The sequence below is a fragment of the Onychomys torridus genome, chromosome 5 (genome assembly GCF_903995425.1).
Source record: "Onychomys torridus chromosome 5, mOncTor1.1, whole genome shotgun sequence".
Classification (NCBI taxonomy): Eukaryota; Metazoa; Chordata; class Mammalia; order Rodentia; family Cricetidae; genus Onychomys; species Onychomys torridus.
Window position 1 is genome coordinate 124,334,538 of NC_050447.1, and position 23,143 is coordinate 124,357,680.

Below are 23,143 nucleotides of genomic sequence, written 5' to 3' on the forward strand. Positions count from 1 at the left end.
CCAGAGAAGCAGGAAGCCAAGAACTGAGGCAGAGGCTCGGAAATAGACAGCAGTGACCGAGACAATTACAACTCTGGGTTCTGCTGAGCAAGTCCACAGTGCGCCCTGCCTTGCAAGAGCCTATCTCCTGCCACAGTCAGGAATGGAGATGTGGGTTGCTGGGGTCCAAACCACGGGAATCCTCCTAAAGCCAGGGCCACCAATTCCCTCCAACGCTGAGTGTCCACGCTGCTGATGAAAGGGCTGCAGCCGGGTCAGCAATGTTATCCTGATCTCAAGCACCCTCTGGGGACAGAGCTTCTGCAGCATGCCCAAGGTACAAAAGTATGGGTCTAAACCCCGTGCTTTGTAGAAACTGAAGATAGTCAGGGCAAAGGAGCTGTGGCAGGCAGGAAACCCTCTGATTTGCATGCACACAGTTCTAGCCGTGAAGGTCAGGTGGTATGTGTGGTAGTATTGTGTTCCCCAAAATATTATGCACCCTAATAAACTTATCTGGGGTCAGGGAACAGAACAGCCACTAGATACAGAGGCCAGAAAATGGTGGCACTCACACCTTTAATCCTAGCCTTCTGGAGGCAGAAATCCCTCTTGGATCTCTGTGAGTTCAAGGCCATGCTGGAAACAGCCAGGCATGGTGACTCACATCTTTAATCCCAGGAAGTGATGACAGAAAGCAGAACAGTATATAAAGCGTGAAAACCAGGAACTAGGCTGGTTAAGCTTTCAGGCTTCTAGCAGCAGTTCAGCTGAGACCCATTCCATTGAGGACTCAGAGGCTTCCAATCTGAGGAAACGGGATCAGCTGAGGAATTGGCGAGGTGAGGAAGATGTGGCTTGTTCTGGCCCTCTGATCATTCAGCATTCACCCTAATACCCGGCTCCAGGTTTGGTCTTATTAATAAGACCATCTAAGATTCGTGTTACAGGCATGGGACGTGAGGGTCAGGTGGCATGGGACAGGTGTGTCTTCCCTCCTCAGGGCCCTCCTGATGGAAGCAGAGGATGGTGACAACAGATGATGAGGCTGAATAAAAATGACAACAGATAAGGATGAATAGCAGCCAAGGTCCTGCAGGTAGGGGTCACGTGCCACTCTGTTGCTTGCTTTATAAGAAAACATTCCTTCAGGGATGAGTGTGTATCTCCATTGTTGGAGTTTTTCCTATCATGCACAAAAGCCCTAGGTTCAATCCCCAGCATTTCATAAACCCAGGCACGGTGATGCCCAGCAGGTGGAGGCAGGAGAAAGGGAAGTTCAGGGCCATCCTTAGTTACATAGTTTGGGGCCAGCCTGGGCTACATAAGACCCTGACTGAAATAAAATGTAAAAATACAAACAGAAGGAAGAAAGGGAGGGAGGCAGTTCTTCCAGAAATAAAAGGAGACAGTGTAGGCCTGGAATCCTAAGACAGAGAGAGGCATGGGAGCTCTGTGAGTTCACTGCCAGGTCAGTCTACACGGTGAGTTCCAGGCCAGCCAGAGCTACAGATGAAACCTTGTCTCAGTAGACAAACAACAAACAAACAGAAGTACTGGATGTGATGGTACACACCTTGAATCCCAACACTCTGCAAGAAGAGGCAGGCAGGTCTCTGTCTACATAGTGAGTTCCAGGACTGCCAAGGTTACACAGTGAGACAGGCCCTGGGCCGAGAATTTAATTAATCAAATGCTTAGTGGCAGAGTGCTTGCTTAAGTATAACATCTTTGTATAACATCCTGGAAAAGGGGGTGGGGTGCGGAAACAAGACACAGAGAAAGAATCTGCCCACTTGTGAACTGTGAAACACAGATTCTGTGCAGAGTCTAGAACAAGGGGCCAACAGAAGGGCTTTGGCCCATACCAGACCCTACAACAGTGCCCTCAACCTGGGAGCTGATGGACACGCATGCCGCTTTTTAGGACATTCCACCACAACACAAAAGGACAGGAGGCAGTTCACAGACACTGTGAAGAGACGACCCATTTAGCTGGGAATACATAAATGTACATGTTGGGTAGGGTGATGAACGGGCCCCTACAGGTCACCTTCAGCAGCAGCAGCACAGGACTTCAAAACCCCAACCTCCTCCTTCCCAGAGCTGTGAGAGTGTCACAGGACACACATCCCTGAGCCCCAGGATGAAACCCTCCCCTCTTTTCCCCTCAGTAAGGCACAATGGATGGGAGACCCAGGAAGGCACTGGCCACTAGAAGCATGCTCACCCACCTCCAAACCCCATCCACTGGCCGCATCCATGGAAAGCGTGGACACCCAACCTGCAAGCCTGTCTTCAATGCACTCCTGCCCATCCATCCACCCCTCCCCAAGCTCAGCAGCTTTCCTTTTCCCCTTCCTCCCAGCCTGCCCACACCCCTGCCTCTGTGCTTCCTGTTTCATTCTAGGTAACAGGATCCTGAGCTTTCCTAGGTGGGCAGAATGCCCAGTTCAATACATTTCTAAGCTGCCCTGGTTCTAGCCAAAGAAATGTAAGTGGAAATTACTAGAAACAATTCCACGAAATTGGCTAACAATAGCAATTTGACCCTAAGCACATCTTCATATTGCTACCTGGAATTCAGACTTGATGACTGGAGGTCTAACAGCCATTCTATGAACATAAAAATAAGGATCTCATTCTATGAGCTGCAAAGTGGAACATCTCAGAGGCTGGATCCTGACAACACCGCTAAGACACTGCAGCACCTGCCTTTTCCTGCAGCCTAAGAATGGATTATTACCAAACACATTCAAAATGGAGCAATCAGAGCCCCAGAGGAAGCAAGACTGACCTATAGTGGAAATGTAATCAAAATGTGCTACCATGGCCGAGTGTGAAGCCTCAGTCGCCAAAAGAGAGAGAGAGAGAGAGAGAGAGAGAGAGAGAGAGAGAGAGAGGGAGAGGGAGAGGGAGAGGGAGAGGGAGAGGGAGAGAGAGAGGGAGAGGGAGAGGGAGAGGGAGAGGGAGAGGGAGAGGGAGAGGGAGAGGGAGAGAGAGAGAGAGAGAGAGAGATAACTCACTGGGGGGAGGGGTAGAGGTACAAGACAAGGAGCAGAGAGCAGGAGCCTCAGCTTGTGTCCCAACACAGTGCCTGGAATGGAAAAGCCGGGACACAAGCTAAAACCAACTTTAGGAAAAACATCAAGTGGCTGAAATAAGTAAAACTCCTCACTGCCCCAGGGTAGTTGTCTGGCCAGGGCTGCCCTTGGATATAAGCTTTACAAAATGCACCAACAAGGGCTGGGAGTGGTGGCTCAGCACTTGAGAGCAGCTGTTGCTCTTTTAGACAGAGAACCTGGGTTCCATTCACAGCACCCACATGGCAGCTCACAACCATCTGAAACTCCAGTTTGAAGGGGTCTGACACTGCCTTCTGGCCCTCAGTGGCAGCGGGCAGCAACTCTTCTGCCAACCTTGCCTGACTGTAAAGACAGTAGGAACTGTGGGGTTCACTGGGGCCCTCAAACATCCCCACCCTGGCTGAGCCTGACACTGCTTACAGAAGCACAGAGCATGCTCAGCCAAGCCATGCCCACTACAGCCTCCGGCTCCTGTAGACACAACCCCACAATGAAGAGCACAGTTATTTCATGGGCAGACACTAGAGGGCAACAGCCTAGCTAGACACAACAAGCCCCAGGGAACAGCCAGAGGCCTGGAGGGGGAGGGGAGCGGCGGAGTAGAAAGGAAGGGAGGAGAGGTTTGACTTCTTTCCCTCTACTCTACTCACTGTTTGGTGTAATTTAAAACCCACTTTAAACAAAGCGCCTGCCACTCCCACACAGACAGGCTGCCACAGTGCCTTCCAGGAACGGCTCCACAGTCATCCCTGAATGCCAAGTTCAGGACCTTGCTCTCTGTGTTTAAATTTAAACAAATGGATGCAACACCTTTCCCTCAGGGGAAGCCAAGGTCTCCCTCTGACAGCTGAGGCCCTCCTGTTCTCTGAGGTGACAGTGAGCTGGCACTCTAGTGCTATCAGAAGAGGGCCTACAGCCCACTAAAGGCAGGGTCACGGAGACCCCATTTTCCACATGGAAAGGGAAGACTCACCAACTCAAAACCCAGGAAAAAGAGCTGCAGCCCCTCCCTCCAGCCTGCCTGGGCTGTCAGAAGGCAGCTTCCACCTCCAGGGAACCCTGGAAATCTCAGCAGGGGCTGCAACTGGAAATGGGAACAATCCCCAGCCAGGGCAAGGTCAAAGAGGGGTGAGCACCCAGCTCAGGCCTGGAATGCTAATGGCCTTGAGAGCATTGTGTGTATGTTTGTGCCTGAGTGCAAACACTGTGCGTGTGAACCTGTGTATATCATGTCAACCAGGGACATGTGTTTACCCATGTACACACTCATGTACATGGCTGCACCTGCAAATGTCAAGTTAAATGTGTATCTCTGTATGTAACATGCACATAAGTGCATGCATACACATGTGCACACATATCTATATCTGCAGATGTGTGCAAACATGTATGTCTATATGTTTATGTGTGCATGCGTCTGCAGATATGTACCTAGGTGTGTGTGTGTGTGTGTGTGTGTGTGTGTGTGTGTGTGCGCACGTGCAACTTAAGGCTCCTCACTGGGAGCTGATAGTGGGGGCAGGTCACAGAGGAGATGCCACTAGGTGCTCCTGTGAGGACAAGATGCCACACAGACTTGTAAGCATCCTCCTGGGCACCACAGCCAACACAACAGGAGATCCTAAATGGCTGTGGTAAGGCAGACTGTCCCCTGGACTCCAGCCCCATGAAGACACTGGCCACAGGAGCCTGCTCTGTCTACTTCCTACCTGCTCATTTGCTTAGACATAAAGGTGAAACTCAGGCTGCTACAGGATAGGTTAACCCAGCCACACCTTCCCTCCCAGCTGAGTGTGGCCTTCCAACCACTCCCTGCCAGCCACTAGCCAGGCACCCCACCCCTACAATGCTGGCACCCCAGAGACGCTGATGTCACTAGCCTGAATACTGAATTACAGAGGGCCTGTCCCTTGAGATTTGCAGGAGGGGTCCAGGAGCTCCTGAGTGGCTTCCTCACACAAAGCTTTTGTCCCAGCTCTGGTATTCCAGGCCCCAGAGCCACCCAGTTGGCAGGGATCCGCTCTACTGTACTAACACTGGCAAGGCACAGCTAGCGGGAGCAGCTGGGCATCACCATCTAGGTCAACACTCAATCTCAAGCCACCTCACAGGGGCAGGCAAGACTCAGATGGTGCCTCAAACGGGCTCTTACCCCAGCTCGTGCCCCAAACCTGAGCACTAGGTGGGTGGGTGCTGTGCTGGGCAGGAAGTCAGAATGCAAGGTAGGACACAAGGAGTCAAGGCCACAGCGCCTATTGAACAGCAGTGGTGAGTGGGTGCACACTAAGGAGGAGGTAGAGCCAGGAGAGAAGTGGGGTTCCATGGAGTACTTAAACTTCTGACAGACCCTGACAACACCATCTCTTTCTACAGGGTTTATCACCTCCTCAGGCACCACAGGCTTTCATTTGAAGAAGTGCAATCCTGGCCTCACAGTGGCTCTTACTATCCCCCAGGACTCCAGGTCCTGGATCGGAGACAGTGCAGGTCTGTATTGAGAGTGGCTGGCCAGCCCCAGCCCTCTGGCCCTGGGTAACTAACCTTCAGCTTATCACATCTGTTACAGTGTTACTGTGATATCCTAAATCCCTGTGTGGGGTCCTGACTTCCAGAGTGATGGTGACTGGAGGTGGGTGAGGCCTCTTCAAGGTGATGAGGTCTTGAGGATGGCCTCCTAAGGATGCTCCACAGATCTATCTCCCTCTCCCTTTCCACCAGGTGGGGACACAAGGAAAGCATGATGGGCAGTCAGGAGTGAGCCCTCCCCAGGCATTGAATCTGCAGTGTCTCAATCCTGGGCTGCAGCCCTCAGAACTGCGATGGCTGTACTGCTGACCATGGAGAGCCAATTAATATCAAAATCCAGTCTGGAGAGGCCAGTACCAGATATACTCAGACAGTAGTACTTACTCAGAGGACAGTGGTGCTTTAGTCCCCAAAGAGAGAAAGGAAATTTCCATTAAAGATGCTTCAGAGTAACACCATTTGCATTTTTAATGTTTCTTTCTTATAAAAACGTTTTTCTAGCTGCATGAATGACACCATGGTGCCTAACTCCTCTAAAGAAATGTAAAATCAAACACCACATACTGTTCCTGGGTCTCCACCAACCAGTGCCGGTGATGCTGGAGGACAAAGGATTTTGGAGGGAAGGGATAACATAAATTAAGCCATGGCAACACTCCACTCCCCAGTGGCTTTGGGCCTCAGCAGCATTATGAACAGTGAGGACAAGAACTCACTGCACTGTTTGGACTGCAGAAGCTGCCACTGGTTCCTTGGCTGGAGCAGGCGAGCAGGTGCACCTAGGAATACATCCCAGACCATACTGTGCCCGTTGCATACCTCCACTGCACCTGGAGGGTATAGGTCTGCATGGGAGCGGTGGGCCATACTATTGAGAGGAAGTGTTGGTCTGTACACACAGCCTCTGGGGCTGGTACTCAGGGGGACTGGGCTCTTAATATTTAATATAGCACTCAGTACATGAAATTGCCTGTACTTTCATATCTAAGGAACCTGAGAAACACTTCAGAGACCAACAAAATTCAAAGACAAATGGTCAGAAGGAGGAAGAGAAGAAAAAGGAGGTAGAGGAAGAAAAAGAGAAGAAGGAGAAATAGCAGAGGCAGCAAGACAATGCTCAGACCCCAGTGCAAACTTAGACTTCCTTAGGAATAATGAGGTCTCGGGCCAGTGAGGTGACTCAGGGACTAAAGGCACTTGCCGTGGGAGCCTGACGACCTGAGTTCCATCCCTGGAACCCATGGTGGAGAGAGAGAGAAGCAATTTTGAAAGTTATCCTCTGACCTCCACCAGCAAGCCATGGCATGTACATGCCTGGACTCCCATAAGTAAGGCCCCTGCCCCAGGGCACCCAGATATCTGTGACATGTACGTGTGTATAACCAGCTCCACACCCCTCCTTACCACAGCCCTGCCAGGCTGTCTCTGTGGAGGAAGCAACACTGCTCCTTGTGTCACTGTGTACCAAGGAAGAGGAGAAGGATTAGGGATGATGGGTTTCATACACTATTCTGGTTATTTCTCTTAGCTTCGTCCAATTAAAATGCACCACAAATCCTGGGTTGAGTGCCATCAGGAGTCCTCTTCCCCGTGCTGTGCCTTCCCACGGCAGGAAGGTGAAGCCAGGATGGGTGCTATGGCCCACACCATGTCGAGAAGAAGTGCTGGTCAACATACAGAGACACAACTGACACAGGACACACACCCACAAACACACATGTGGGAGGTACAGGCACACAGACAAACTCAAATACGCAGATGTGGAGCCGTGAACATACACAGGGACATGGACACATGTTCCTGTGCCCCTGAGAAGAAGAGAAAGCAGGCATGGGATGCACACAGGGCCATCATGCCCTCAGCAGCCACAGTCTAGAAGGGATGGGATTGGAGGAGAACATGCAGAAAGGAAGGGAAGGCCATCCAGGGGCATCAGTGTCTAACATCAAAGCCCCATGCTGCCCTGAGGGGTGGCAGCCATGTCTCAATCTTGGCTCCAATGAACACATAGCAGCAAGGTACGCAACTGTCCATTAGGTCCAATGGAGGCTTCTAGAAGATACCAGTTGCTAACCTGGGCATACAAATTGTACACAAAATGATTTACCTGTACCGTGGGTCTCTGCAGTCACTCTTAGCACTTATGGAAAGGAGTCTTCAAGAAGACTGCTCTGAAAGTATAAAAAACCAAGAGTCAAGCTCCTGGGTCCTCCACCCTCACACTCAGCGTGTTCCAGATGCTGGACACAAGTTCCTGCCACCTTCTTAAACGTATGGACCCCAGCAGATGACCTTTCTACACAGGACCTATGCAGCGTGTACACTGCAAAGGAAGTGAAGTGCTGGGTAGCCAGCAAAGAGGAAGTACAGTCTGGGTCGTCTGGGGCTGGCTTCACCCACACCACCACTTCTCTTTTTCCTTCTCCTTAAAAAAAAAAAAAAAACTGGGCTGGAGAGATGGCTCAGAGGTTTAAAGCACTGGCTGTTCTTCCAGAGGACCTGGGTTCAGTTCCCAGCACCCACACGGCCGCTCACAACTGTCTGTGGCTCAAGTTCCAGGGGACCCGACACCCTCACACAGACACACATGTAGGCAAACCACCAACACACATAAAATAAAAATAAATAAATTTAAAAAAAAATCAATTTTGGTCAGGCTGTTGCTATGTTACCCAGACTACCTTCAAACTCGGTATGTTCCTGCCTCAGCCTCCCCACTGCTGAGATTCCAGGTGTATGTCACTACACTCAGGCATCTCAGCCACTTTTGAATAACATAAGCCAGCTATGTGCATACTGCCCCATCACGGAGAGCAGAGTCCAAACATTAGAAAAAGAATCACCAGGCTCAGTTACAAAGCTTGCCTAGCATGCAACAGCCCTGGGTTCTATCCCTAGCATTGTATAAACTGGGCATGGTGGTACAAGCCTGTAATCCCAACACTCGGGAGGCAGAGGCTGGATGATCAAGAATTCAAGATCATCTTTGGCTACAGAGTGAATTCAAGGCCAGCCTGGACTACATGAGACCCAGGCTCAAAACCAAAAACAAATATAATCTAGTTGCCTTATTCTTTCCAGATTTTTAAATCTTTTGTTTTTGTTTTTGTTTTTGTTTTTTGAGACAGGATTTCTCTGTGTAGCTTTGGAGGCTGTCCTGGAACTCGCTTTGTAGACCAGGCTGGCCTCAAACACAGAGATCCACCTGCCTCTGCCTACCAAGTGCTGGGATTACAGGCGCGCGCCACCACCGCCCCACCTCTTTCCATATTTTTAAAGACTCCAATTACATTTTATGTATTTATTGTGTGTGTCTATGTGTGTGGGTATTTGTACCACAGCACATGTGGAAGTTCAAGGATTACTTGTTGGTCTCTCCTTCTACCACGTGGGACCCAGGGATCCGATTTAGGGAACTGAGGTGAGGAACAATCACGCTTACTGGCTGAGACATCCAACAACCCCAATTTCAGATTTGTGTCCTTTTCACCTTCCTGAGGAAACTAAGAAAAACCACAGACGACACATTCACGAGAATTAAATGGGTGCTCACCCCGTCTTATTTGGTTGTTTTTTCAGGGAGTGCTGGGACAGAACCAGAGACTGGCTCCCACTAGGTCAGCAATCCACCTCTGGGCCATATTTCAGCCCTTCCCTTATCTTTCATGGTAGTTTTAAAGCTAAACAAAAACAAGTAGCCACTGTGGAGTGGGACCAGGCTTCTCCAGTACATCCATTAGCATCGGGGGTAGAATCCTCCAAACTGGCTTCCCTGAACCCAGTGACTCCATGCCATCAGACCCAGAGGGACAACAACATGCTGTGGTCAGCTGGAGGCTGGGTGCTAGAGGGACCTCCAGGGTTCAGGAGCAGGCCAGACTGAGCCCAACCTGAACATCTCCCCAGCTTGCTGAGACCTAAGCTCCTCCCAATGGGACTCTGCAAATGATACAAGGTGACCCACTCAAATGGTCTCCTGTCATGGGGGTAGCGAGAAGGGGCAGTCTCCTGGGGTCAGGACAGAAAACAATTTAGGGGGACAAAGGAAGAGATTTATACAGGAGAGAAAGGTTTGGAGAGCAATGTGAAGGCCTAGAATTATGAAGTGGAAAGACTCCCTTTGGGGACACATTCTAAATGCTTGCCACTCTATGAATGAAGGAATCTTGTCACTTCATGAATGCAGGAATGGCCAGGGCTGCTCCATATGGCCTGACCAGACCTCATCACCTCTGTTGCAGGGCAGGGATGACAATGTGTGCCTGCGTCCCTCTAATACATACTGGCCTCTGACAGCTGGACTCACTGTCTGTACCCATTTCCTGCCCACCAAGGTTCCCATGTCCCTATCCAGTCTCTGACCCCAGCAGCCCCAAATTCAAGTCCTAACTGCAGCAGCAGCTCAGACCTGGACCTCCCACTTCTGTTCATCATTTACTCAGACCGTTTTCTTCTGCTTCCTCAACACAAAACCACACAGGATATAATTAGTTCTCTTACCCCAGTCACCCTACTATGGACTCCCCCTGTGTGGGTATATGATGACACCCTAGCCTCCTCAACAAAGCACTTGCTGGTGGCTTTCAGGGTGAAGGAGGAGGAGAGAAAGGCCCCCGTTTTCAGAAGCCAGACGCCTGTCTTCTTTCACCTCTAGGACAGTAGCTAGGATGGCCCCACATTCCCAGAAGTAACTGGATTAAGGGGCCCTAAAGTCAAAACTACCAGCTTAAAGTCTGGCTCCTTCAAGCTTGTCTTAAGGAAGTTTCTGGGCCTCTCTGGGCCTGTTTCTCCCTTCAGAAAATGAGCTGACAAACAGCAGATGGTCACTGCCTCACCTGGAGGTTTGAGGGTCTGAGGTTGATCTACATGAGGAGATTAATCCTCAGCATGGCACCCACTGAAGATCTAGGTGGTGTTAACTGGGTGGCACGCTTACCAGTGAAATGCAGCCTGTCACAAAGGCCTCCTGGATATGGCTTAGCCACACACAAAAAGAGCAGAGTGTATCTGCGTTCACTTTAAGTGTGCCTGAAGCATTTTTAAGTGTTGGGGCTGAGACTGTATGCAGTTCAGGTGGTGGAATGCTTGCTTGCCTAGCATGTCTAAAGTGTGACACCCAACACTGTTTAAAACTGGGTTTGGGATTGGGGATTTAGGTCAGTGGTAGAGCACTTGCCCAGCAAGCACAAGGCCCTGGGTTCGATCCTCAGCTCAAAACAAAACAAAACAAAACAAACAAACAAAAAACTGGGTTTGATGGTGGGTGCATGGCTATAATCCTAGTTATGAAGACAAAGGCAAGCAGATTAGAAGTTCAAGGATATCCTCAGCTACATATCAAGTTCAAGGCCAGCCTGGCCTACATGAGACCCTGCCTCAGCTCTCTTCCCTATATGCATCAAGGGTTTGAACCACGATGTCCTGCAATGATCACAGGCCTGGAACCCCAGAACACCCACCACTCTCAGTGGCAAGCACAGGCTGGACAGAGCACAGTACGACACAGAATGTAGCAGAACCCCCAGATTCCTGGCCTTTTCCAGGGCTGGGGACTGTGAGGCTCCTCCTGGTCCCTGCCAGGTCTCCACAAAGAAGAGACCAGAAGACCAAAAACCAGTTCTTCCTCTGGGCTTGGGTTCTTCTGTTCTCAGCCCCACAGGTGATGGATGAACACACACCGCATGAGAGGACAGGGCCATGGCCAACTGGGATCTGTCTTCTAAGTCCCCAAATCACTACATGCCACCCTAGCAAACTGCTTTCATCTCCAGCAATTCCTCAGAAACACACAGCCAAATTACAAGATCAGGCCAGCTTGACAAGGGTCGTAATCAAGATGCACTAGACAGGGGGAGCTGGGTCAGTGGGCAGTTATCTCCTGACTCCTTTCTAGGGATGTGGCACACCCATGGGAGGAGCTGCTCTCCTTAAACCCCCAGCAAGTTCAAGCTCTCTAGTTCTCCTGATCAGGGTTTCCAGTCTAACTGTCAACCGTGTGGGTCACCTTGACCAATTAATGGAGGATTAATCAATCCCTGCCTCCCTCCAGAGACCCCCAAACCTCAGAACTTCACCACATCTTAGGGTTCTGTTAACTCTTAACTTTTTGTTGTTTTTGTTTTATTTTGTTATTTTATTTTATATTTTATTTTGGAGCTGGGTTATTACTGTGTCATCAGGCCTCAAACTCCTAAACACAAGCCATCTTCCTTCCTGCCTCAGCCTCAGGACAGGGCATCTGTCTACTTCTTCTTTTTAAATTTGTTTTTGTTTGTTTTGTTTTGTTTTGCTTTTTTTTTTTGGTTTTTCGAGAAAGAGTTTCTCTGTGTAGCTTTGCGCCTTTCCTGGAACTCACTCTGTAGACCAGGCTGGCCTCGAACTCACAGAGATCCACCTGCCTCTGCCTCCTGAGTGCTGGGATTAAAGGTGTGCGCCACCACTTCCCGTGTTTGTTTTTTGAGACCATTTCTCTGTGTAACCCTGGCCGTCTGGGAACTCCCTCTACAGACCAGGCTGGCCTCGAACTCAGAGATCCATCTACTCCTGCCTCTCTAATGCTGGATTAAAGGCCTGTGCCACCATGCTCAGCTCAAGTTTCTGCTTCTTAACCACAGTGGAACCAAAGTAGCCAATGTTTTATTGAAGCTCAGCATGTGGTCACTGTGGATGAGCAGATGGATCACCAAAGCGCTAGCCATGAGACAAGACCTCACGCATGGTGCGGCTGAGACAGGAAGAGGCGAGTGCTGTGAAGTCCTGGGGTGCTTTTCTCAAGCTGAGGGTGCCAGGGTTCCCTGTGCCCCAAGACAGTTATGTATGATGCAGCTGTCTATGGTGTAGCTGTCGCCATGTTTACAGCCAGAATCTCTAGTCTCCAAATACCAAACGGCCCTCAGGCAAGATATAACAGGCTAGTGAGAAGACTCAGCAAGTAAGGGTGCCTGGGTCAAGTCCTCTGAGGTGCTGTGGCATACAAGCTTATACATGCATGCGCGCGCGCACACACACACACACACACACACACACACACACACACACACTAGAAGCTGGTTCACTGTGATCCATAGGTCACAAATGCTCCTCAAACTCACTCTACCCATTCTCTCCAGCCACTCAAAGGAGCTATTCCTTCTTGACAGCCTCTAGGCCAGTGGTTCTCAGGCTAAGAACAGCTGCACCATCACCAGCTTCAAGACACAACTTTAAATAAGGCCATAACCTGCAGGGGTCCTTTCATCTGTTACAGACACTGGAAGTCACTGAAGGTAGAAAATGATCTAGAAAGATGGCCCCATCAGAACTGTACTCACTGTGTCCCCATGGCAGCTGGTAGGACCCAGAAACTGATCTTGCAGTAGGAAATGGAGCCAGGAGGGACTCAAGAAAGGGGACCCCAGAAATCAGAGATCGCTCTGCACACTCCAAGCAGAAAAGGAGGCCTCGAGCCTCACTGTCTCTCTAACAAGAGCCCTCTGCTCCTGGCAGCCTCGATCCCCATACAGGTCACCAGGGCCTGGAACTCTGGGTTGAATTATAGAGCCTGGCCCTGAGTACATCTCGTCTGGTGAGCCTTATAACAGCACGGTCTGCTGGCAGGCCAGGGATGCCAGAGTGGGTGACAGGTCTCCTGTTCTGTGCTGTACAAGTTCCTAGATGATTCAGATTGTGAAGCATGGTGGGTCACTCACAGGGAGCATGGGAGAGCTAGTGAGTCACTGGCACCAGACACCAATGCACCATCGTCTTCCAGCGGCACAGCTGCTGCAGGGCGGTATGGCCACTGCTGCATCTCTTTGGGGGCACAGGAAGGAGATGGGCTCATCCCTGAGTATGGGAAAAGAATGCTGGGTTGATACGCAGAACTGCCTCACTGCCTCACGCCAAGTCTGGAACATCAGAACCTTAAAAATCCTAGCAGCTAGAAAAGCCAAGATTATAGAACATTCTTTCACCCAGATAAGCTAGGCTGCCTATACAAATGACAGGTGGCCCTGAAGCCTCATCCCTGCCTCGAGACAATGATTTGTCCTTAACTGAGCTCAGTGCCTACTCTGGAGACCCAGAACATTCCAGGCCCTTCCATGCCATTGACTGTGATGAGACATCCTAGAGAAGACTCCTCACAGGTATCCACCAGGTCCCTTCCATCTTCTCCCCAAGTGCACACCAGAGGCAGCTAGCTGTGCAGGAGGGAGAGGCTCTACTCTTGGAACCACAGGGGCTCCCATTGTGTCAGGGCTGTTAGGTGTCCATGCACTTAAAGGCATAGGAAGTCGGGGCTCAAGGAGATAGATCAGCAAGTTAAGTGCTTACTTTGCAAGCCTGAGGACTTAAGTTTGATACTCGAGCCCATGTGAGAAAACTGCACGTGGTGGTCCAACAGAAGAAAACTACAGGCTTCCATATTTGCACCATACTTTCATACCTGCATACCATACTTGCATACTTAAGTGTGCCCACACACATATGAACATGCACTCATACAAATACACATGCAAAAACCATTGGGTCTGAGCTGAACACACACTTGTCCTTATTCCTTACACTATTCATGGGGTGTACGTTGTATTCACATTAGCAACCCCAAGAAGATGAAGCTGAGTGGGGGTGTGCAGGTTCCACACAGACACTGAATTTTCCATAAGTAGTTCAATCACGGTGAGTTTGCCCATCTCAAGGCGAAACAGAACTGATCTCCACAAATAAAAGGTGGGAAAGTCACGAGCTCTGAGTCGAGCAGCCTTCCGGGAGGGGGCAGGGAGTGACACAGGGGAACAGTTCAGGGAACAGCTCAGTCATGGGAAGGGGATTTCAGCACAGGGAGGGAGTGCATCACAAAGTTTCGCAAGGACAGGAAGTTTTTTAGCAACATTGCCCTAACCAGCAAGCCCTGTCCAGCCTGACCCAGCCTACCCATGAGCCACACCCAGCCTCATCTTACCTCTACCAATAAGCTGAGGGGCGTGCAACCCTCTGGAGCCAGCTTCACACAGTCCCCCGTGCAGAGGGCCCCAGATGAGGGCAGTGAGCTGGGGCCCAACAGTCCCGCCATGCTTGCTTCCTTGGCCTGTGCCATCCCTCAAGTTCAAGGGGACACCAGTCTGGAGATATTTATCTCCTGGTGGCTTCTGAGCAAAAATTATCCTAACATATGCTGGTCCATCAGGAAGGGCTAAGTAAATAATAGCAGCAGGGTGCGCAATGCAGGCTGCACAGCCAGGCATGTCAGCAGTTCTCAGCAAGTCCAGACAAACACAATACAGCAGTAAATGCCAAACAATAGGAGAGCCCGTAAGTCAGGGCTACTCGCTAAAATCTCAGTCCCAAGGATGGAGCCTGGAGGCTGGGCCGGGCAGCTGCACATAGACCCACACCTGGACGGGCAAGCAGCTTCTGCTTTTGAGGTGCATGTGGGTCTCACATGGTGGCACCTAGGCTGACCTGGATGTTGTCACCTGCACACAAATGGAACTACCTGCATTCAGTTCTGGAAGGTGGAATTTTACAGGCACGTTAGGTACCCTCTGCACTCTTCTGGATCTTTTCCATATGTGGCTCGGGTCTTCTGTCAGTAGTGGCCTTAGTACCATGTGCACCGTTTCCAACCACAGATGTTCCCCACCTCTGCATCCTCTCTTCTGAGGTATCTTGCCTCAGAATACTCACCAGGCATTCCTGACACCTTTAGAAAATCAGCCTCATCCAAACTGAGATCTGCGCCCTGAAAACACCAAAGTCCCATGCACACTCAGGTTTACCTCACAGATACTTATCACCTTAGGCCCCTGCCTCTGTTATCTTCACAGCTAGGCAGTTTGGCTCTGACCTTGCCTCCATCATCTTCACACCTGCTCTCTGCGGTCCATTATCATGCCTGAAAGGCAATCAGCTTACAAGCCAACTCTCCAACTGGAAAAGATGGCTCAGTGGTTAAAAGCACCTGCTGCTCTTGCAGGGGAACCAGTTCCAAGCACCCACACTGAGCAAGTCAACTGACTATAACCCCAGCACGAGGGGGATCCAACAAGTTCCAGTCTCCACAGGCACCCACATGCACATGGCATAGTCACATAGTGACACTCAGTCACACAGACACATACAGAGAGAGAAGAGAGGAGAGAGGAGAGAGGGGAGAGGGGAGAGGGGAGAGGGGAGAGGGGAGAGGGGAGAGGGGAGAGGGGAGAGGGGAGAGGGAGAGGGAGAGAGAGAGAGAGAGAGAGAGAGAGAGAGAGAGAGAGAGAGATCTTTAAAAAACTAAAAAATCAACTCTCGCTAGAACACTTTGTTCTGTTTATAATGACTGGGGACCCCAACCCCATGGCCCGGGAACCAATTTAAGTCAGGAAGAGGTTGTCTTTGGGCTTCAAAGGAATCCAGGTCCTTACATTTCCTAACAGTGCCTGCTCACTCAAACATCTACTATCTCTAGAAAGGGAAAGTGAAAGACCCACGGAGAGAACAATCAGGGTGGCATGCAGCCAGCCTTGGGAGCTAGAGCCAGGCAGAGTGCCCTGTCCACTACCGTATGCACCAGGGAGCAGAGCTGCCCTCTTGGTGCCTACCTATACAGAGGTCCAGCTGGTCTGTACCGCAACCCCATGGAGTGACCCCTCCAGGTGGCAGAGATGGAAACCCACATGCACCTCTCCCAGCTGTGACAGCAAATGCTGATCCCCTGGACACTTGCCTTCACGACTTCACTGACTTAGGCCAGTCACTCACTTTCAGAGAAGTTCAAGTCAAGGGCTCTCTCCATTCAGCAGGCACCCTCAGTCCTGGCTGTTCAGAGGCTACGGCGGAAGGATCATTCAAACCCATGAGTTCAAGAGCCTGTTTAGACAACGCAGCAAGACCCTACCTCAAGAAAAAGAAAAAGGGAGCTCGGAGATGTAGCTCCTTTGGCAGAGTGCTTGCCTAGTGTGCATGAAGCCCTGCATTCAACCCCCAGCCTTGTATTAACCAGACGTGGTGTTGGACCCTTGTTAATCTCAGCACTTAGAAGGTGGACACAGAAGAAGCAAGAGTTCAAGGGCAGCCCAGGCCAACTGTATCTGTGTCACAAAGAGAAAGATGATGCCATTCCATCTAAGACCATCCACAAAGGAAAGGACCCGCTGGCCAGAACCCACGTGGACCTGAACACCCACATCATTACATGGGACACAGTGCTCAGTCTCTTGCAAACACGTAAGTTGAAGGGATGCTCCAAGCCCCAAGGGAAGCCAAAGTATGGCGTTTGAATGAGAATGGCCCCCATAGGCTCCTGTATTTGAATGCTTGGTTCCCTGTTGGTGGAACTGTTTGGGAAGGATTATAAAAGTATGGCCTAATTGGAGGAGGTGTGTCATTGGAGTGGCCGTTGATGTTTAAAAGCCCACTCCAGGCCCAGTCTTACTCTCTCAGCCTCCAACTTTTGGATAAGATGTGAGCTCTCAGCTACTATTTCAGTAGCATGTCTGCCTGCCTGCTGCCATGCTCCCTGCCCTAACAGTCACAGGCCTACCCCTCTGTAACTGCAAGCCCCCAATTAAGTGCTCTTTTAGAACTTGCCTTGGTCACAGTGTCTCTTCCAGGAATGAAGAAGTAACTAAGACAGAGTCCATCTTCAAGCACTAGAGAGGTTTCCATAGCCAGCCTGTGGGCAGAGAACTGACACAGAGGCCACAGAAGAGGCTGGGAGGCCACAGGGGCACATGCTTGGGTGCAGAGTGGCCAGCAATGGCAGCAGGGGCATCGCTCTGGGCTTGGGACCAGTCCACAGGATCCATGCTCACCAGAGCAGCGTGTGCAGCAATCACACTTTGTGAAGTAGACCAGGGAGTCACATCCCTGCCTGGGCTGTGTGTCCATGGCACCTTAAGCACCCTGCACCCGAAACCACTGCCACCCAGAGAACCCAGCAGGGCAGCCAGGCCACCAAGCCTCTACAAGCTCACCTTGCTGGCTGGCTCCACTTCCTGGGCACACCCAACAGAAGCACTAGGAAAATGTTTTAAGCTCTGTTCATGCTGACCTCTCTGCTCTGCCAGCCCAGAGCCTGTGGCCGCTTGCCTAGTTCTAAATGTAGAGTAGACTGACACAAAGGGCACACCAGACAGGTCCCTGGGTTGAGGCGGTGTTGAACAAAGAAGGGCCTATTCTGTGGCCCTTCCTCAGCTGACCAATATGGTCTGACTTTTTGGGTTGTTTTGTCTAGTTTGAGATGGGGAGTGAGGGTCTTGCCTATGTTGCCCAAGATGGCCCTGAATGACTGGGCTCACATGATTCTCCTGCCTTAGCATCCTGAGTAGCTAGGACTCCTGATACACATGACAGTGCTGCTGGGTTCTGGCACATTTTGCTGTTCCTTTGGGGATACTGAGGCCTGGTGATGCCCACCACACTCCCCACCTTGCTGACCCTTCCCAGGAGTAAGGACACATAAGCCACGTTCCTTGGTCCTTAAATCTCACCTATCCTTCACTGGCTGGCATCTGTCCAGCCCCTGTGTCATCTCCATCTAAGGCCTGCAGCACCTGTGGTCCACAGTGCCACTGCAAACTCCTGCTGGGCCAATGCCTTTGAATACCAACAGTGGCACAGGCAGAATTCCTGCATCCCTGCTTAGCAGCGCCATCACCAACCTCATCTGTCTCTCAGAGGCATAGATGCTGCTCCTCTTGAGGACTACATCTTAGGGGGCAAGGATGTTTCCCTGGGACTGCTGTTGAAACAGACCCTAAACTCACTGGTTCGAAGCAACACAGATGCATTAAAGAACAGCTGTAGAGGGCTGGCTGAACTCTCAGGGCTGCCTAGGCGCCTGGATGTACGTACCATTGGGTTTCTCCCAGCTCTGTAGATTGCCTCTATTGCTGCAACCAGCAAATAGGATCCCAGTGTCCCAGGCCATCTAGAGCTCTGTCACTAGCACCGCTGAGATCTGAAGGCAGGTGAGGACTCTGCCTGGATCCTGGCAGGAATGAAGACATTCTAAAAAGACCCCTGTGTGACTCCTGAAACAATGGACCCCAGGAAATTGGAATTTCCCCAGGAATCTCATGCTGGGAGCAGGACATGCCTGAAGCCTGTGCCAGCCAGAAGAATTCATCTCCTAGGAAGAGATCCCATATACGTCCACAACTTGTCAGAACACCTTGCAGGAGGGACCAGAGCTGAACCAACGGTTGGTCACTGATGACTGGGACCACATATGACTAGGACTGCTTAGCTACGCAGACCTCTCAGGACTCTAGAAGATGGATGCCCCTGGCGTGTATGTTGTTGGGGTGTTCCCACTGGACCTCTCTGTTCCTCTTCCCAGTGTGATCACATTGAATAAATCTCCTTTTTCTGCTTTGCACCATTAATTGTTTTTTTAACTGGCTTATTGAGGACAGGTAGCTTGGCTTGTTGGGGCTGCCAGGCCCCACACTCTAATTCTAACTGCTCCAGTAATAAAAGCCAGTGACATGACATCAATTTTCATTTGTACGGGTGCTGTCTATCCCACACCAGGAAGGAAGGAGATGAGATGAGGCTGGTAGAAACGGACTGTCCTCTACCACATTTCTAGGTCACTGTTACACAGCCCCTACTCACACTCCACTATCTTTTGTCTAACCCCTTCTCTGTGACTTATCATCATTATTTAAATGGATCTGAAGCTTGCATCTGCATCTCTGGAGTCTTGAGTTCTTTTCGGAGAGGCACCGATACACATGAGGATGCTGAAGTCTGCAGGCCTGTCTTCATCTGCCTTCACTACTTCACAGGCCCCAGGGAACAGGGCTTGGAAAGTGGGGTACCCTCCCCTCTGAAGCAGTGGACCCCAGCAGTAATCTGATGATTACATTCTGGGTCACCTGAGTTATCAGGGACAAGTCTCCCCACCTCGAGGCCCCACACCAGATCATGATAACTTCACGTAACAGTTACAGGCTCTGATGTGAGGGGGTGGATGTCTTGAGGGACATTTATTCAGCCCCTGGCAAATCCCAAATAGCATACCTGTCACTAAAATCCAAAACTGAGAGAAGGAGCTAGAGCCCTGAAGACAGAGGAGACACCTATGCCCCGCCCATTAGGATGCTTGGCAGTCCGGCACAAGCCAGCTTGAAGCTGACCTCCAAAGAATACCTTGCATCCAATATCCAACAAAGAAATGGACCCTGGAAGGAACAGGTAAGAATTTTCCACTTACCATCCCATAAAACTCATGACCAAGACTCTTGTCCCTTTCGTAAACACGGGAATCACTGAGCCGGAAGGTCTACCCCTTTTTCCCTGGGCCAAACTTAAAAACAAACAACCAACCCTCTCCGCGCTTCTCTTACGTGCAGATCCTAGCTTCTAATCGTTAAATATTTAACTGGATGTGGGTGTGGGGAGAGGTCAGGAAGTTGAAGAGGCCCTATGAGATGGGAAAAAAGGCTTCAAATGAGGAAGGAGAGGAGGAGGAGGATGGAACATAGGTCATCTGGAAGCAGAAAGGGAAATACTGGAGGGGGAGGGGCAGGGAAAATAAGGAAGGGGGAAATCAACCAAAACTAAGGATGTATGCCAATGCCATAAAGGAGCATGTTCCTTTATAAACTCATTAAAAAGACAAATAAGTGAACAGAAGTGTCTGTCGGCAGCCTGACCTGTAGAAAGAATAGACAGAGAACAGCCCAGCGGAGACCAAGGCAGTGGTTTGCTGCCCCGGACCCGCTGTAGGGAAGTCCGCTAAGCTCTCTCATGGCTGTCTACAGATCTCCTGGCCTTTCTCTCATGGTTTCTAGAAACTATAAGGTGGCCATCGCCTCTTTCTCTCTCTGTAAATTAGTCCTTTTTTCTCTGCTAATGTCTGTCTCCTGATTTCTTTTGGAATTCCAGGAAACAGAGGCTGTGGATTAAGGCCCTGAATGTCCATCCATACATCCAGAGACTCCTGGGACCCAGTGAGGGAGACTAAAAGGAGAGGGCAAGTTAAGATAGGCCTCAGGACACAGCCAAGATCTTGCCTCGCAGGCAGCTGCCAGCCTTCAGGAAGATGCCCACAGTGGGCACAACTTGTTTGCTGCTGTTTCAGGTGAAGCCTATTTCTTCTGGGAAGAACAGATTGGTATTTTAATAAGGGGAAGTCCATACTACCCCTGCCTGAGTCAGCTGCCTGAGCAAGCTGTGTTCACCAGGGTCACTGGAGGACACTTCCCAGCATACCTGCCATAGCATGTGGTCGGTAGGAACTCCACTAGAGTCAGGTAGAGAAGGGGCAGGTCTAGGGGTGTGAGCAATGTCTGTCGACTGAGTAAGAGCTTCAGGACTCTGGAGAAGATGGGAAGTTACAGGAATACACAGAGCAAAAGTCTCTGACTTTAGAAGTCACTACACCACTGGAAAGCCCCATTCTCGGGGAATCTGGTTCCAAGGTTTCAGTCCTGGGAGCTCCAGGGCAGGAACTGTCATTTGGTCCTGGCTTGTAATTTTTTGGTCACTCCCTGTCCCCACCCTTAGGACAACACATACCCTAGTCCTCTGACTTCCACACACATGGGCCATCAAAGTCTTTGATTTACAGACCCCAGTGGCACGAGGGCACTCCAGCTGTGCCACTGTCCTACAGCAGCCACATCTGTGGCTCTACTGAAGCTAGTAGAGCAGGTTTCCTTCCCTGGGCTCTGGGGCCATGCAAATCCCTGCCAGGGCCACACCCACAGGCAGCAAGCCAGTGGCTCTAGGCCACCACTCCTTCCCCACAGAGTATTGGAGACAGAAACCTGAGATAAATGAATTCAAACAACAAAGAAGAGCATGACCCGAGACAGCATCAGCATGTATGGATGACAAGGACCTACCTACAAGAAGGACTCAGGGTCAGGCCCAGGTCAGAGAGCACCTAACCAACCATTGAGTGATGGACTGGCTCTGTAGCCAGGCCATGCCCACTACCTTCAAGGTACAGAACAGCCATGTGCACAGACTAAGCCTCCACCCTCTGCCTAAGCACCTTTTTCCTCCATTCCCAGGCACCAGCCATCTGGGCTCTTGGAAGGAGGGTGCACACTCAGAGTACCCCACTTAACCCCAAGCCATTTGCAAAGGCCAGAGGGAACACCAAGCTCCATCACTAGCCCTGCATACCTTTCTGCAGCTGGGCTCCAGCCCTGCTCGGGCCACTGTGTCCCTTAGCTGCTAGCAGGATCAGCACTCAGGACTCCTCTGGACCACTCAGATGCTCATGTGGGGCCTCTGCCTGCCTGAGATGTCTGTCTTGACCATGGGGTCTCTGTCATGAGTTGGGGTACAGTCTGGGATTGGGTGAAGGGGACGTGCTGCAGGCGGCTGGGTCCACTCTTGTTACAACAAGGCACCCTTCAGCAGTGGCACAAGGCTCTGTGGTGAGCTTTCTCTGTAGGCCGTGGGACAAGGCTGTCCCCATTCTCTGCCCTGTAAATAGCAGGGCTGTTCTACAATGTAGGCCTGATTGTTTTCTTATATCGGCTGATTCAGGGCATGGAGCAAGCTAAGGAAGGAGAAAGGCTGCCTTAGAGACTGGGGGTTAGACCTGAGGAGAGGGGACTAACCCTGCCCAGCACCCATGCTATGCAGGCCACTGCCTACCAGGCACTGCCAAGGGCCACCTTCTTGACCTAAAGGAAACACTTTTTTATCAATCACTCACAGCCTCAAGGCTTTTCCCACCCCAGCCATTGGTGGGTGTGGCTGAGACCCTCCAGAGGAACAGACATGCTGGTCCCTCAGACATGTTCTCCTTACCTGGTCCTATAAGACCCTGAGCCAGACCTGAACACAAAGGGGACCCAGGCACCTGGGCAGTAAAGTTCGGAGAATAGCTCATCCACAGAGCCAAATATTTTTTCTGAGATTAGTGACAATATAAACAAACAAACAAACAAAAAGCCAGGTGGTGGTGGTGCAGCCTTTAATCCCAGCACTCGGGAGGCAGAGCCAGGCAGATCTCTGTGAGTTCAAGGCCAGCTTGGGCTACAGAGCAAGATCCAGGACAGGCACCAAAACAACACAGAGAAACCCTGTCTCGAAAAAACAGAACAAACAAACAAACAAACAAAAAACCTTGAAGGCTTTTAATTAGCACAGAGACTCATGCTTCCCAACACCTGCAAGCACCACCCACACCCTGAACATGCAGCAGAAGTCAGTTTGACTTGTCTCAGACGCACTAGCTCAGCAAACAGCAAAGGCCTCTGCAGCCAAGCCAGATCCCACAATACAATGCCGCAATCTGTTTATGGTAAAAAGCAAGAGTGGGTGTCTATTTTCAAAATTATGTGTGTTTTTCTTAGAACAAAGCAAAACCTTAAAAAAGAAAAAAGAAAGAAAAGAAAACAGCTAGTGAGGAATTTACTGTACAAGCTGCAGCCAAATGAAAACCGGCTGGCCCGTGACCAAGCTCACCACATTTCGGCGCCACTCACAAGCATTAACTCATCCTGTTTGGTCCAAGAGCATGCCACATCATACATCTACATCAGTGCAGGGCTTATTGGGTACCCCTCATCAGGTTGCCAGGGGCTCGGGAAGTGGCATGGCCGGGGACATGAGGCCAG

The 23,143-nt window shown here is 50.7% G+C and overlaps 1 protein-coding gene across 7 annotated transcripts in view; it reads right to left on the reverse strand.

The window, feature by feature from the left end:
- The window catches only part of Sema4d (semaphorin 4D), a 78,035-nt gene that overhangs the window by 39,939 nt on the left and 14,953 nt on the right, over positions 1 to 23,143 (reverse strand). For 5 of the 7 annotated variants that reach the window (XM_036186940.1, XM_036186946.1, XM_036186944.1 and 2 more), the window contains exon 2: positions 7,699 to 7,762. The exons of the other annotated variants lie outside the window; for them this stretch is intronic. The gene's annotated coding sequence lies outside the window, so the exon portion shown is untranslated. The remainder of the gene's footprint in view (positions 1 to 7,698; positions 7,763 to 23,143) is intronic. 7 annotated transcript variants of the gene reach the window in all.